At 45.9% G+C, this 13211-nt stretch overlaps 1 protein-coding gene across 4 annotated transcripts in view; it reads right to left on the reverse strand.

Annotated features, from left to right (window-relative positions):
• Window positions 1–13211, reverse strand: part of LOC145537824 (neuroligin-4, X-linked) — a 372289-nt gene that overhangs the window by 328877 nt on the left and 30201 nt on the right. For all 4 annotated transcript variants that reach the window (XM_081568715.1, XM_081568716.1, XM_081568718.1 and 1 more), the window contains one exon: window positions 1054–1222. The gene's annotated coding sequence lies outside the window, so the exon portion shown is untranslated. The remainder of the gene's footprint in view (window positions 1–1053; window positions 1223–13211) is intronic.

Below are 13211 nucleotides of genomic sequence, written 5' to 3' on the forward strand. Positions count from 1 at the left end.
ATTATCTCCTTTAATTGGAAAAAAAAAAAAAGAAATGAAGGAGGTTATTAGGGAACTCACCCAAGATCACAGAGCTGTTAATGGTGGTGTATGGCTCAAAGTGGACATTCAGATTATCGAGCCACATTGTGTCAGGTGGAGCAACTAATACCTTCTCTTTGTAGCATTCTCAGTCCCACTCTGTGAGAAGCTCCGCCTGACACAGTTTCCATCAAAGGTTACTTTGTATCAGGACCAAAGAGCCTCAGTGCACCAGTGATGCGGACAGTAATAGCAAGCATCCACCAACTAGGAGCTACTATAACATAGCGAGATTACATATCCCCACTTAGAAACTGGCTCTATTTCACTTGATCAGAGGTCCTGCCTTGGTTCACACCCACAGCTCAGTGTCCCTTTCACAATTAGAAAGTCAACAGTAGACATGTGTGTCAGGAAAGAACTACCAAAATGATAAAACACTTACTGGGGGAAAAAAAAAAAAACTTATTGATGTGTCTATCACATTTGTGCTGGAGGACATATTACAGATGTCCTGAAAACAAATAAATATGACAACAAACTGCTAATTAATTGTAAATTCATAGAAATTACATTTTATTATGCAGTTTCACTATATAGGGTATAAAACTAGATGCTACCAGATAGATACCATCGATAAAAGACTTACACTATATTATGTTATTGACTCATCTGTGAAAGTTTCTTTTAAAAACGGAACTTCCCTGGTGGTCCAGTGGTTAAGAATCCACCTGCCAATGCTGGGGACGTCGGTTCAATCCCTGGTTGGGGAACTTGGGATGCCACGTGCTCAGGGCAGCTAAGCCCGTGTACCACAACTAGTAAGCTGGTGTACCACAACTATTAAGCCTGCATTCCACAGTGAAGAACTAGTGGAGACTAAAAACAATCCCTTGGGATGACTGATACTACATTCCCAAGTTACTCCAGTATTGATGAGTTACTGATATATTAGCAAACACTAGCATAAACATCTTATGTCATGTTGCGGGCACCTTAGCCAGCAAACCACATGAGTCAAAGCATACAGACCTCTGGCAGAATATTCGATTCAGAAGCTAAGAACGATCTACTCCACTCTATGACGACGATTCAAGGAAGCTTCTCCAAATAATTTCATCTTTACAACCGAAGACCTGGGGTTTCGTAGAGATGATCACAGCCATTCCAAATGGCCCTGGGCAGCGGGTCAAATAGACACCTAGAACGTAAGGTAAAAGGACATAAGTACTTTCATAAAATATGGCGTTGATGGAGCTAGGACTTTTCAATAGGGTACAAATATGATTTTATTCCCTGATAGCTAAATAATGTGAGCTTCCCTGGTGGCTGAGTGGTAAAGAATCCACAAGCCAATGGAGGAGATGCAGGTGTGATTTCCCTGGGTTGGGAAGTTCCCCTGGAGGAGGAAATAGCAACCCACTCCAGTATTCTTGCCTGGAGAATCCCATGGACAGAGGAGCCTGGTGGGCTACAGTCCATGGGGTCACAAAGAGTTGGACATGACTTAGCAACTAAACAACAGCAAAAAATGCTGTACTGTAAACACTGCCTAGAAATTCTAAGTTATTTCATATCAGAAATGTTTATTGAGCACAGACTTTGCATAAGATCTGAGGATGGTAGAAAAGAAATTTCAGGAACTTTCCTGGTGGTCCAGTGGCTAAGACTCTGCATCCCAAATGCAGGGGCCCTGGTTTCATCCCTGGTCGGGGAACTAAATACCACATGCAGTAACTAAAGACCCCACAATTTGCAGCTAAGAGTTCCAATGCCACAACAAAGATGGAAGATTCTGTACACTGCAAGCAAGACCAACTGCCACCAAATAAATAAGTAAGTGAGTGAAGTCATAGTTACTCAGTCATGTCTGATTCTTTGCGACCCCGTGGACTGCAGCCCATCAGGCTCCTCTGTCTATGGGATTCCCTAGGCAAGAATACTAGAGTGGGTTGTCATTCCCTTCCCTAGGGGATTTTCCAACCCAGGGATCAAACCCAAGTTTCCTGCATTAGAGGCGAATTCTTTACTGACTGAGCCACCAGGGAAGCCCTCAAGAAGTTGGAGCCATGATTATAGCTAAGGGGACCGGAGTTTTCCACATCACTCATGACCAATACCTGCATGTAGTCCAGCACACGCATACACAACATGGGAAAATATAAATGTATATTTAAAACCGAAAGATATTTCAGAGAGATTTATTAAAAAAAAAAAAAAAAACCTCTAGCATCAATAAGTTTGTTTACTAAGTCTGTGGGTCTCTTTCTGTTTTCTAAGTTCATTTGTATCATTTCTTTTTAGACTTGTTATGGTTACTGAGGGGGAAGGGGTAGTCAGGGAGTCTGGGATGGACATGGACACACTGCTGTGTTTAACATGGAGAACCAACAAGGACCTGCTGGACAGCACAGGGAACTCTGTTCAATACTCTGTAATAATCTTATGGTTCCCAGGGGGAAGGATGGGGAGAGGGGATAGTAAGGGAGTTTGGGATGGACATGGACATACTGCTATATTTAACATGGAGAACCAACAGGGACCTGCTGGATAGCACAGGGAACTCTGCTCAATACTCTGTAATAACCTTATGGTTCCCAGGGGGAAGGATGGGGAGAGGGGATAGTAAAGGAGTTTGGGATGGACATGGACACACTGCTGTATTTAACATGGAGAACCAACAAGGACCTGCTGGACAGCACAGGGAACTCTGCTCAATGTCACGTGGCAGCCTGGATGGGAGGGGAGTTTGGGGGAGAAGGGATACTTGTATATGTATGGCTGAGTCCCTCTGCTGTTCACCTGAAACCATCACAACATTGTTAATTGGCCTATACCCCAATACAGAATAAAAAAGTTCAAAAGAAAAATCGAGCGTCAGTTCAGTTCAGTCACTCAGTCGCGTCCAACTCTTTGCGACCCCATGAACCGCAGCACACCAGGCTTCCTTGTCTATCACCAACTCCTGGAGTTTACCCAAACCTATGCCCATTGAGTCGGTGATGCCATCCAACTATCTCATCCTCTGTTATCCCCTTCTCCTCCCGCCCTCAATCTTTCCCAGCATCAGGGTCTTTTCCAGTGAGTCAGCTCTTTGCATCAGGTGGCCAAAGGATTGGAGTTTCAGCTTTAACATCAGTCCTTCCAATGAACACCCAGGACTGATCTCCTTTAGGAGGGACTGGTTGGATCTCCTTGCAGTCCAAGGGACTCTCAAGAGTCTTCTCCAACACCACAGTTCAAAAGCATCAATTCTTTGGCGCTCAGCTTTCTTCATCGTCCAACTCTCACATCCATACATGACCACTGGAAAAACCATAGCCTTGACTAGACGGACTTTTGTTGGCAAAGTAATGTCTCTGCTTTTTAATATGTTGTCTAGGTTGATCCTAACTTTCCTTCCAAGGAGTAAGCGTCTTTTAATTTCATGGCTGCAATCACCATCTGCAGTGATTTTGGAGCCCAAACAAATAAAGTCTGACACTGTTCCCACTGTTTTCCCGTCTACTCGCCATGAAGTGATCAGTCATCACTCATTGTCTTCTTGTACACACATACACAGAAACAGGAAAATACAAAACTGTCTTTAAAACCTCAAGCTGTTTCAGAGATATTTTTAAATAAAAAAAAAAATAATAAGTAGTATCATTCATCATTTGTCTTTTGAGTTTCAGAGATCTGCTGAATTTCTAAATGAAAAATGGGAGAAATAAGTTGAATTTTGATAGACTTTCATGAGTAGCTAGAAAAATTAAATAAAATGCATGCTCAGATGAGAATAGTACTTATTGCGAGGTTTTAGCAGGATGTCCCAGACATGTCTGAATGTGCAGATAAATGTTCCAATTAACATAAATTATCTTAATTTGCACCCTAATGTATCTAACCCAGACTTTATCGCTTTTCTGTCACAATCTTCCAAACCACATTCAGTTTTGAAAAGATGCATATTTAATAAAACATGTGTTTCTGTCTTGGATTTGCTCCCAACTTTAGGCAATGCTCGAATTGTTTCTTTTTTAGCATTACAAAAATCCAGTGAGGAGAAACAGAGAAAAATTTTCCTAAGCATTTAAAGAGTAACTGAAAATACAGATAATCAATTGTACACAGCTCTACTCTGCCCAAAACATCCCAGAATTCTGATGATTCTCGAGAAATTCATTTCGTATTCACTTTGCTAATTTTGAACCAAATCTTTACAACAACATTAAAAAGTACTGGAGTAATCCAGCAAATGGCACAAAGAAACAGCACTGCAATATACATTTATAACTTTCATGTAAGACTTAAAATGATTAAGGTCCAAAATCTTTAACATTCCTAAACTGTATCTCTCTGAATTTTCTAGGTGTAGACTAAAATGGGAAATTTGGTAAAGGTTTTCTATGACAGTGTCTTTAAAATAATACAGAAAGAGAAACTAAAAATTCAAGGGACATGAATACTGGCAAAGATCTTCAAAGATAAGTAGACATTTCGAAATAAATCACAGAAGGATGTTGAATGATCCATGAATGTATGAAAGTGGTAGTTGCTCAGTCGGGTCTGATGCTTTTGACCCCGTGGCCTGTAGCCTGCCAGGCTCCTCTGTCCAGGGAATTCTCCAGGCCAGAACACTGGAGTGGGTTGCCATTCCCTTCTCCAGGGCATCATCCAGACCCAGGGATCGAACCTAGATCTCCCACATTGCAGGCGGATCCTTTACCATCTGAGCCACCAGGGAAGCCCTATATTTTAGTAAATCGTGTTGGTCTATAAACAAGCTGAAGCATCAAAGAAGACCCATCTTGCCTCATGTGGCCAGCTTCTCTGACCGTAAACTGATTCAATGACACGGGTGGTTTCTCCAGCCTCTCTGACTCACCTACAAGTCCAACAGTGATGCCTCTGTTGTTAACGCTTGTTAACAGGCAACATTTGATGCCCTCATTCTCTCAGTGAATAGGTGTAGGCTGCCTGACAATTGCTCATTTCTTCAACAAATAGCCAATGAACACCCCCTTTGGAAGGCAAAGTAGAAAAACATTTCAACCCACACATGTAGCCAAAGAGTGAAAATGCCTTCTAGCTCCGGCGAGCTCAGAAAAGGAAGCAAGGAGACGAAATCTGAAAACAATGGGGGGGTTGGTGGTTCCCTGGTGCTCCAGCCATTAACAATCCGCCTGCCAATGAGGGGACATGGATTCATTCCTTGGTCAGGGAAGATTCCGTGTGTCACAGAGCAACTAAGCCTGCGGGTCACAACTGTTGAGCCTGTAGTCCACGACAAGAGAAGCCAACCCCATGGGAAGCCCATGCACTGCAACTAGAGAACGTCTGTGAGGCAACAAAGACCCAGCACAGCCAAAAATAAACAGATCAATTAATATTTTTAAGAAAGAAAGCAATGGTGTGCAGCCCACTTTATGTGGGAAGAAGGCAGGGGGAGTGGCCATGTGCTGATTTTGTTTGGTTGGACCACAAAACCTAAAGACAACTGGTATACCAGCAGCAACATCCTCAGAGAACCCTATGTGATGGAGCTTGTAGGCACGCAGGAAGCTCCTTCTGCAAAGCCAAATAGGTCACGGAAAGGAATCTGGGATTCATGCTAAGTATCATTCATATGCAGCCCTTCTTTGTGAACTATTTTAGGCTGAGAAGGAAGAACACAAGGTCAAAGATGAAGAATACGAAAAACCTGCCTCCCGTGCTTACTATGTGCCTATATTTCAATGAACCTTCACTGATCGAAGCCAAGTTTCTTTCGTCTCCTGCATTTGTAGGTGGGTTCTTAAGCACTAGCACTACCCAGGAAGCTAAAGGAAGCTTCGATTTATAGTGAAGCTGAAGCAAAGCTGAGGGTCATCGGCTTGCAACCTATTGCAAGGACGTACTGCTTGCAACGGGCAGAAGAAGTGGGGGTCAGGGAGTAGCCTCGTGGGGCTGAGTCTTTCACCTGTGAGGTCTGTGCTAACTCCAGTTAGTGACACACCCAACTGAATCGTGGGACACCCAGCTGGTGTCACAGACAATGACTTGGTTGAGTGCGGGGAGGGGGAGAAAAAAAAAAACCCACACATCTGGGGTCAGAAGTTGAGTGTGTGAGTAGAGTTTTTTCCCAAACGATATGGGAAATGGGGACTACAAGGGTAGTCCAGGTTGAAGGAGCAGCTGGGAAGAATCAACAACTAAACGAAACATACAAACAAGCAACAAGAGCAGTGGACGTCCGAGCTTCTCAGCTCGCACGGATGGCAAAGCTCCGAGAAGGGATGACTGAAGCGGGGGCGGTGGGGGCGGGATGGAAGATGTCTGTGCTCCTGGGTGGTTTCCGAACGGGGTGCTCAATTTACTCAATCTATTATTTGCAAAAATGGAGCAAGAATCGTTTAAAAAAAAAAAAAAACAGACTGGAGAGGATGCCACTTATATGTGGAATCTGGAAAAAAAAAAATTTGCAGAGACGATCTTATTTTCAAAAGAGAAATAGACACAGAGGTAGAGAACAGATGCTGTGGCCACCCCGGGGGATAGGTGAGTGGGACAAACTGGGACATTTGGCACTAACACACAGACACTATTGATTCTGTGAAAGTCACTTGGTCGTGTCCGACTCTCTGCGATCCCATGGACCATACAGTCCATGGGATTCTTCAGGTCAGAACACTAGAGTGGGCAGCCTTTCCCTTCTCCAGGGGATCTTCCTGACCCAGGGATCGAACCCAGGTCTCCCACATGGCAGGTGGATTCTTTACCAGCTGAGCCACCAGGGAAGCCCATACACTATTGATACTAGGTATTAAATAGATCACTAATGGGAACCCGCTGTATAGCACAGGGGACTCTGCCTGATATTCTAGAATAACCTAAATGGACAAAGTAGCATTAGTGGCTCAGTCGTGTCCGACTCTGTGCTGTGGACTGTAGCCCGCCAGGCTCCTCTGTCCATGAAACTGTCCAGGCAAGAATACTGGAGCGGGTTGCCATTGCCTTCTGCAAAATGCAGAAAAGATTTCGAAAAAGAATAGATGATACATGTACATATATGGTTGAATCTCTGCTGTAGGCCAGAAAGGAACGTAACACTGTAATCAACTATAATTTTGGAAAGCAAAAAATTTTTAAAAGCGTACCAAAAAAAAAAAAGTCACAGTGCAGGTGAGGGTCGAAGAGGGGGAGATACCATTCACAGGGAAATAGAATGCAGAGAACACAGCCAGCCAAGTGAGCAAGGTGACGGGCCGATTGTGGACACAAGGAGTGTGAGTTTTTGGAAGAGCACACAGGATAAGCTGTCCCATAGGTGACGGTAAGGGTGGGATGGAGCTCGAGAGATCATTGAAAACCAAAAGTAGAGACGTGTGGGTCTCCTGGGTGGAAGGCACTGTTGACAAGTATGGACCATAAACATGTGACAGCCAAGAATGTGTGTTAAGTCGATTCAGTCCTGTCGCAAACGACCCCACGGACTGTAGCCCGCCAGGCCCCTCTGTCCCTGGGATTCTCCAGGCAAGAATACTGGAGTGGGTTCCCATGCCCTCCTCCAGGGGCTCTTCCCCACCCAGGGATCGAACGTGCATCTCTTACATCTCCTGCACTGGCAGGTGGGTTCTTTGCCACTCTAACCTCCTGGGAAAGCTTGGAGTCATTCTTTTAAGCAGCCATAGCCAGTACGGAACTTCGCCAAGCGACTCAAGTAGGGAACAAGATTCCACAGTAGTGGGAAATGAGGTTCTGTGTTCCCAAGGTCTCTGCGTTTCCCTTTCTCAGAGAATACAGGACGTGCCAGCCTTCCCATGTAGGTGTTTCCATGGGTATTTTGCCCTCTCTGTGAAGACTGTGATCCCGCTGGGATAAGGGGTTGAATCCTATCCGCCTTTCCATGCTCTGCAGTTATCCGGCAAAGTCATTTTCTCAAAATAAGATGTGAATACGTAGCTATCAAATGAAGGAATGGGGCTCCCCTGGTGGGCGAGGGGTAAAGAAGCATCTTGCCAACGCAAGGGACACGGGTTTGATCCCTGGTCCAGGGAGATTGTAGATGCCACTGGGCAACGAAGCCCGTGTGCCCCACCTACTGAAGCCTGCCACCCCTCGAGTCCGTGTTCCAGCACAAGAGAAGTCACTGTGATCAGAAGCCCGCAAACCACAACCTGGAGAGCAGCCTCACTTCGCCGTAACTAGAGAAAAGCCCGCACAGACAGGAAGACCCAGCACAGCCAAAAATCATAATCATAATCATAAAATTTTAAAAAGAAATTCACAATTTTCAGAGAAACAAATGAATGAAGAGATGGGTGAATGAACCTCTAGTGAGGTTCCCATTGTCTGGAGGAAGAAAAGGTCCACGCTGCCGACAACGACCAGACCCCTGAGACCCCCGGATCCCTGAAACATGGAACAGTGGGGCTGCCTTCAAGTCTCTCTGAGGGGTGTGAATTATAAGCCAAGCACCAGGAGGCCCTGGAGGAATAAAGAACATCTCACCTATTGATGAGGTTTTATGGTTGGTTATTATTAATCTCTATATTCCACATGGTCCACAGCACACGGTAGATGCCCAGGAAGTATGCATCAGCGGGAACGGACTGGGAACCAGGGGACATGAAGATAACCTGGAAATCTGCAGAGTCGGACTGACATGGATACATGTGGTGGCTTCAGTCATTTCCAACTCTTTGCAACCCCACGGACTGTAGCCCACCAGGCTCCTCTGTCCATGGGATTCTCCAGGCAAGAATACTGGAGCGGGTTGCCATTTCCTTCTCCAGGGGATCTTGCAGACCCAGGGATCAAACCCATGTCTCTCTTGCATCTCCTGCGTTCACAGGCAGATTCTTTACCACTGGCACAGCCTGGGAAGCAAACACAGCAGAGGAAACTATTTCTGGAGATAATGTTATTGATGTGTGTGTGTGTGAGTTGCTCAGTCGTGTCTGACTCTTTGTGACCCCACGGACTGTCACCCGCCAGGCTCCTCTGTCCATGGGACTCTCCAGGCAAGAATATCAGAGTGGGTGTCCATTCCCTTCTCCAGGGGACCTTCCCGGCCCAGGGATCAAACCCAGATCTCCTACATTGCAGGCAGATTCTTTACCATGTGAGCCACCAGGGAAGCCCTAAGCAGAGCTGACTCCAACTCTTTCATTGGCCATCTCTAAGGTCTCTTCAACACCTGCTCTAAACTCTACACTTTTCTGACCCTTAATGTTCCTCGTCCCTCACCATCTGTTCAAGACCCTCCCAGCGGGCAGGTGTCCGCTCTTTAGGAAGGTGTCCTGTGAACTCCGTCTAAGGAAGCATTCCCCCTCCTGGCTGTTCTCCCCGAGGGCCATAAGCAGGGCATCACCCTGATTCAATGAATGACATCATCTGCACGTATGTCAGCATCTGAGTCCTCCAACAGACCCCAAGACTCCAAGACCAAGCCGGTGTCTCCTGCTTGTCTAGCAACCCCCACGGCAAGTCCGATGCCCGCCCAGGACTGCCCAGCATGTTAAAACACACAACTGCGCTTCTAAAGGTTCTGACATTCACGGCAACTGGGAGGTTGTTTTCCACGGTCCCATCCATGCAGTTGGACAAGGTCAAGAAATACCGTCCTCGGGGAGCAGAGAAGAGAGAAGGCGTGAAGGGCTGGACAGCATGTCACCTCGTGCACACAAGCATAAGAAAAAAGGTTTGCTGTTTTGCTTAACTGTTTACAATCCGTGAGCTGCAAACGGAAAATACACTGGGGCAAAATGACCTGGCACCTTTTGTTTGCTTAGCGTTGGACATGGCAGGAAGAGAGAGAGGTGAAGATGAGATATGACAATCCCTACATCTCTGGGGGCTTCCCAGGTGGCTCAGATGGTAAAGAGTCTGCCTGCAGTGCAGGAGATCCAGGTTGGATCCCTGGATGGTGAAGATCCCCTGGAGAAGGGAATGGCAACCCACTCCAGTATTCTTGCCTGGAGAGTCCCATGGATGGAGGAGCCTGGCGGGCTACAGTCCATGGGGTCAGACACGATTGAGCACCTAACACCTCTCTGTCCAGGGTTAATTTCAGTGCAGTTCCGATTTTCTGACATAAAGGCCACCCTGAGCTTTAAGGGTCCAGGCGCAGGATGGGCTGGCTGTCACTTAAGATGTCCATCTCAAAAAAAAAAAAGATGTCCATCTCCCCACATTCGATCTCAGTGACACATTTCAAATCGCAAACCGGCCCCAGACCCGCCCTTTTCCCAATCTATCTGTGATGTTTCACGCGGAGACACTGAGTAAAATCCCGGACGCGCGCGGTCTCGATAATCACGGTGTCCGACGAGCCCTATTCACATGAAGAGTCTTAATTATAATGATCGCGGCTCTCGAATCAGGCAGAATTAACAGCTGGAGAGGACCTGGGGATGGGTCCAACCCACTCATTTCACAGTCGAGGGGGCAGGAGGCTGCCTCCCTTGTGAGCACTGGGATTAAAAAAGGGGGTGGACCCACCCCGACTGAAAAAGGGGGGGAGACCCCCCCCGCCCCAGGACGTGTGATGCTGTTTTAGGATGGAGCAGCATCCTTGCAATCTTCATGAGGGCTTCCCTGGCGATCCAGCGGATAAGAATCCGCCTGCCCGTGCAGGGGACACGGGTTCGATCCCAGGTCCAGGAAGATCCCACATGGCATCAGAGCAACTAAGCCCATGCATACCCTGGAGCCTCGCAACCAGAGAAAGCCACCGCAATGAGGAGGCTGCTAGAGAGTAGACCCGGCTCTCTCTGCAACTAGCGAAAGCCCATGTGCGGCAATAAAGACCCAGCACAGCCAAAAATAAAATAAAAAGAGGAAGGGGATGTAGGTCGACATCTGGCTGAGTCACACTGGTGCACAGCAGAAACTAACAAGACATTGTAAAGCGAACTATACTCCAATTAAAAACGTTTAGTGAGCAAAAAAAAAAAAATTTTTTTAATTAAAAAAATAAATAAAACAATAAGAACTATGGATTCTGGAAGCCAGAAGTCCTAAAGTCAAAGTGTCCCAGGCGTCCTCCCTGCCTTTGAAGACCCCCTGGGAGGGTGCTTCCTGATGTGTTCTAGAATCAGGCGGCCGTTGACCAGGGTGGGCGCTCCCTGACTCGGAGCTGTTGCCAGGCGCTCACATCACCATCTTCTCCTGCGTTGTCTGTTTCTGCTCTGCCTTGTCGGTGTCTGCATGTGGCATTTGCCCCTCTTGAAGGGATGTTAGATCACAGCCCGCTCCTACGACCTCACCTTCATGACAACTGCGAAGCCCACACTTTCAAACAAGGTCCCCTTCAGAGGATTTCGGGATTAGGAACGCCTCGTGTCTTTTGGAGAAGAGCAATTCGACTCACCGTGCCGGGTATATCTGTAAAATGAGGTGGTCGGGCTTCTGAATTTTTGGCTTTTAGTGTCTAAGTATTAATCCTGGAAAGAAATAGAAGAAAATTGATCCAGGTGTGTGTGTGTGTGTGTGTGTGTCTGAGACAGACACACACACATTTGGAATTTGGAATCCCGGAACCAGAACATTCTAATGACAGGCTGGATGGTTTGCTTTCAGCCAGGTATTCTATTGCATTTTTTCTTTATACAAAAAAAAAGCCACCTGCTACGCATCTGCATGAAGCCAGGAGGTGTGTTACCTGCAGAAGTCAGATGCACACAGGATCCCCCAGAAATGTAAGGAGAATGGTAGCCAGATGGTCCCCGGGAACAACTTGTGTGCCAGCATCCAAAGCTCTTTCCCAGGAATACCCTGGAGGTTCAGTGGTTAAGGGTCCGCCTGCCAATGCAGGGGAACAGCGGTTCAATTCTTGGTCAGGGAAGATCTGACTTGTCACGGGACAGCTAAGCCCGTTCGCCATCTGATGGGCCATGGGACAACTGAGCCCGGGCACCACAAGTACCCACCTAGTCCGTGGGCCCACCTAGAGCCCAGGAGACGCAATGAGAGAAACCACCACGATAGGAAGTCCGTGAGCCACAACCTGAGAAAGCTGGTACAGCAAGGAAGACCCAGCACATCCAAAACTAACAATACAAAACAAACGATATAATAATCCAAAAATAAATGACATAAAAACAAACAACAACAACAAAAAACGGATGATAAGGGAATGGCTGGAGATGACAAACACTTCGCAAAGCATAGCAAAACAAAATAATCTCAAACAACAAAAATAAAAAAAGCTCTTTGCCATCACCAAGTAATATACTGACTTTTTTCCTCGCCTCTATTTTCCAGGAGCCCAGATTCGTCAACTCTTTCCTTGTGGTTCAGACACTCATTTTAACTCTGCTCTAGTCATTCATCGACACACTGCTGCCATGGCATCAACACTTCAAACATACAAGGGAGAGTCTGAAAAACACAGACAAGGAAAAGGAGTTCCTGTTTACGAACTAGGAACTGAATACGATGAAATATACCATCCATTGTAGCAAACATACACACCGAAGAAATGTTGGTAGAAGAAAAAAAACAGCAAACGTCACGATCCAATTTTACAGAGACAAACTGTTAAGCATTAGTGAGGGTGTCTCATCTAGGTTGTTAGGGACCGTTATGCAGTTGGTCTCAGCAGTTTAAATGAAGCATGGCAAGGCACTGCCATTTTATTACCTGAATGAAAATCACTGTTTCTGCGCAATCCTTTTATCATTAAGAAAAAGGGAGAAGGGGCCCATGTCTTATAGAAATTAAAAACCATAATACAAAGTAAGCTATTATGTGGTCACTTATAAATCTTACACTGCCTTCTTTGGGATCAGCGATATTAAATCTGAGCCTCTGAGGTTAACAATAGCATGTCTCAAAAACACATTTTCCCCACACAAATCCATCTTGTGATCGCTCACAGAATATTAACACTTCTTATTTTGCTGAAGAATCTAATTTTAATCCATCAACACAACACCGTACAGAACACACCACCATTTTTAGGGAGTCAGAGACTCTGCACAGAACACCTCTATGGTTTCCATTGATACCAATAACTTCTCAACAACGGGCAGCTCTCACCCATTCATGCTCATCTATAGAACTCCAAATCATATTCCGGGCATCAAATGTTCAAACACTGTCTCCCTCATCTACCGAGATTTCCTGTTGCGACGTGATTTTGTCCAGTTTTAGATAAGCTAGCTGCATTTTGCTCGACACTTTGTTCTGAAACATAGTCATTGAGATTTTCCTGTTCATGTTTT

Source organism: Giraffa tippelskirchi, chromosome Y (assembly GCF_054371585.1).
Source record: "Giraffa tippelskirchi isolate mGirTip1 chromosome Y, T2T-mGirTip1v1.2.pri, whole genome shotgun sequence".
In the NCBI taxonomy this organism is placed as follows: domain Eukaryota; kingdom Metazoa; phylum Chordata; class Mammalia; order Artiodactyla; family Giraffidae; genus Giraffa; species Giraffa tippelskirchi.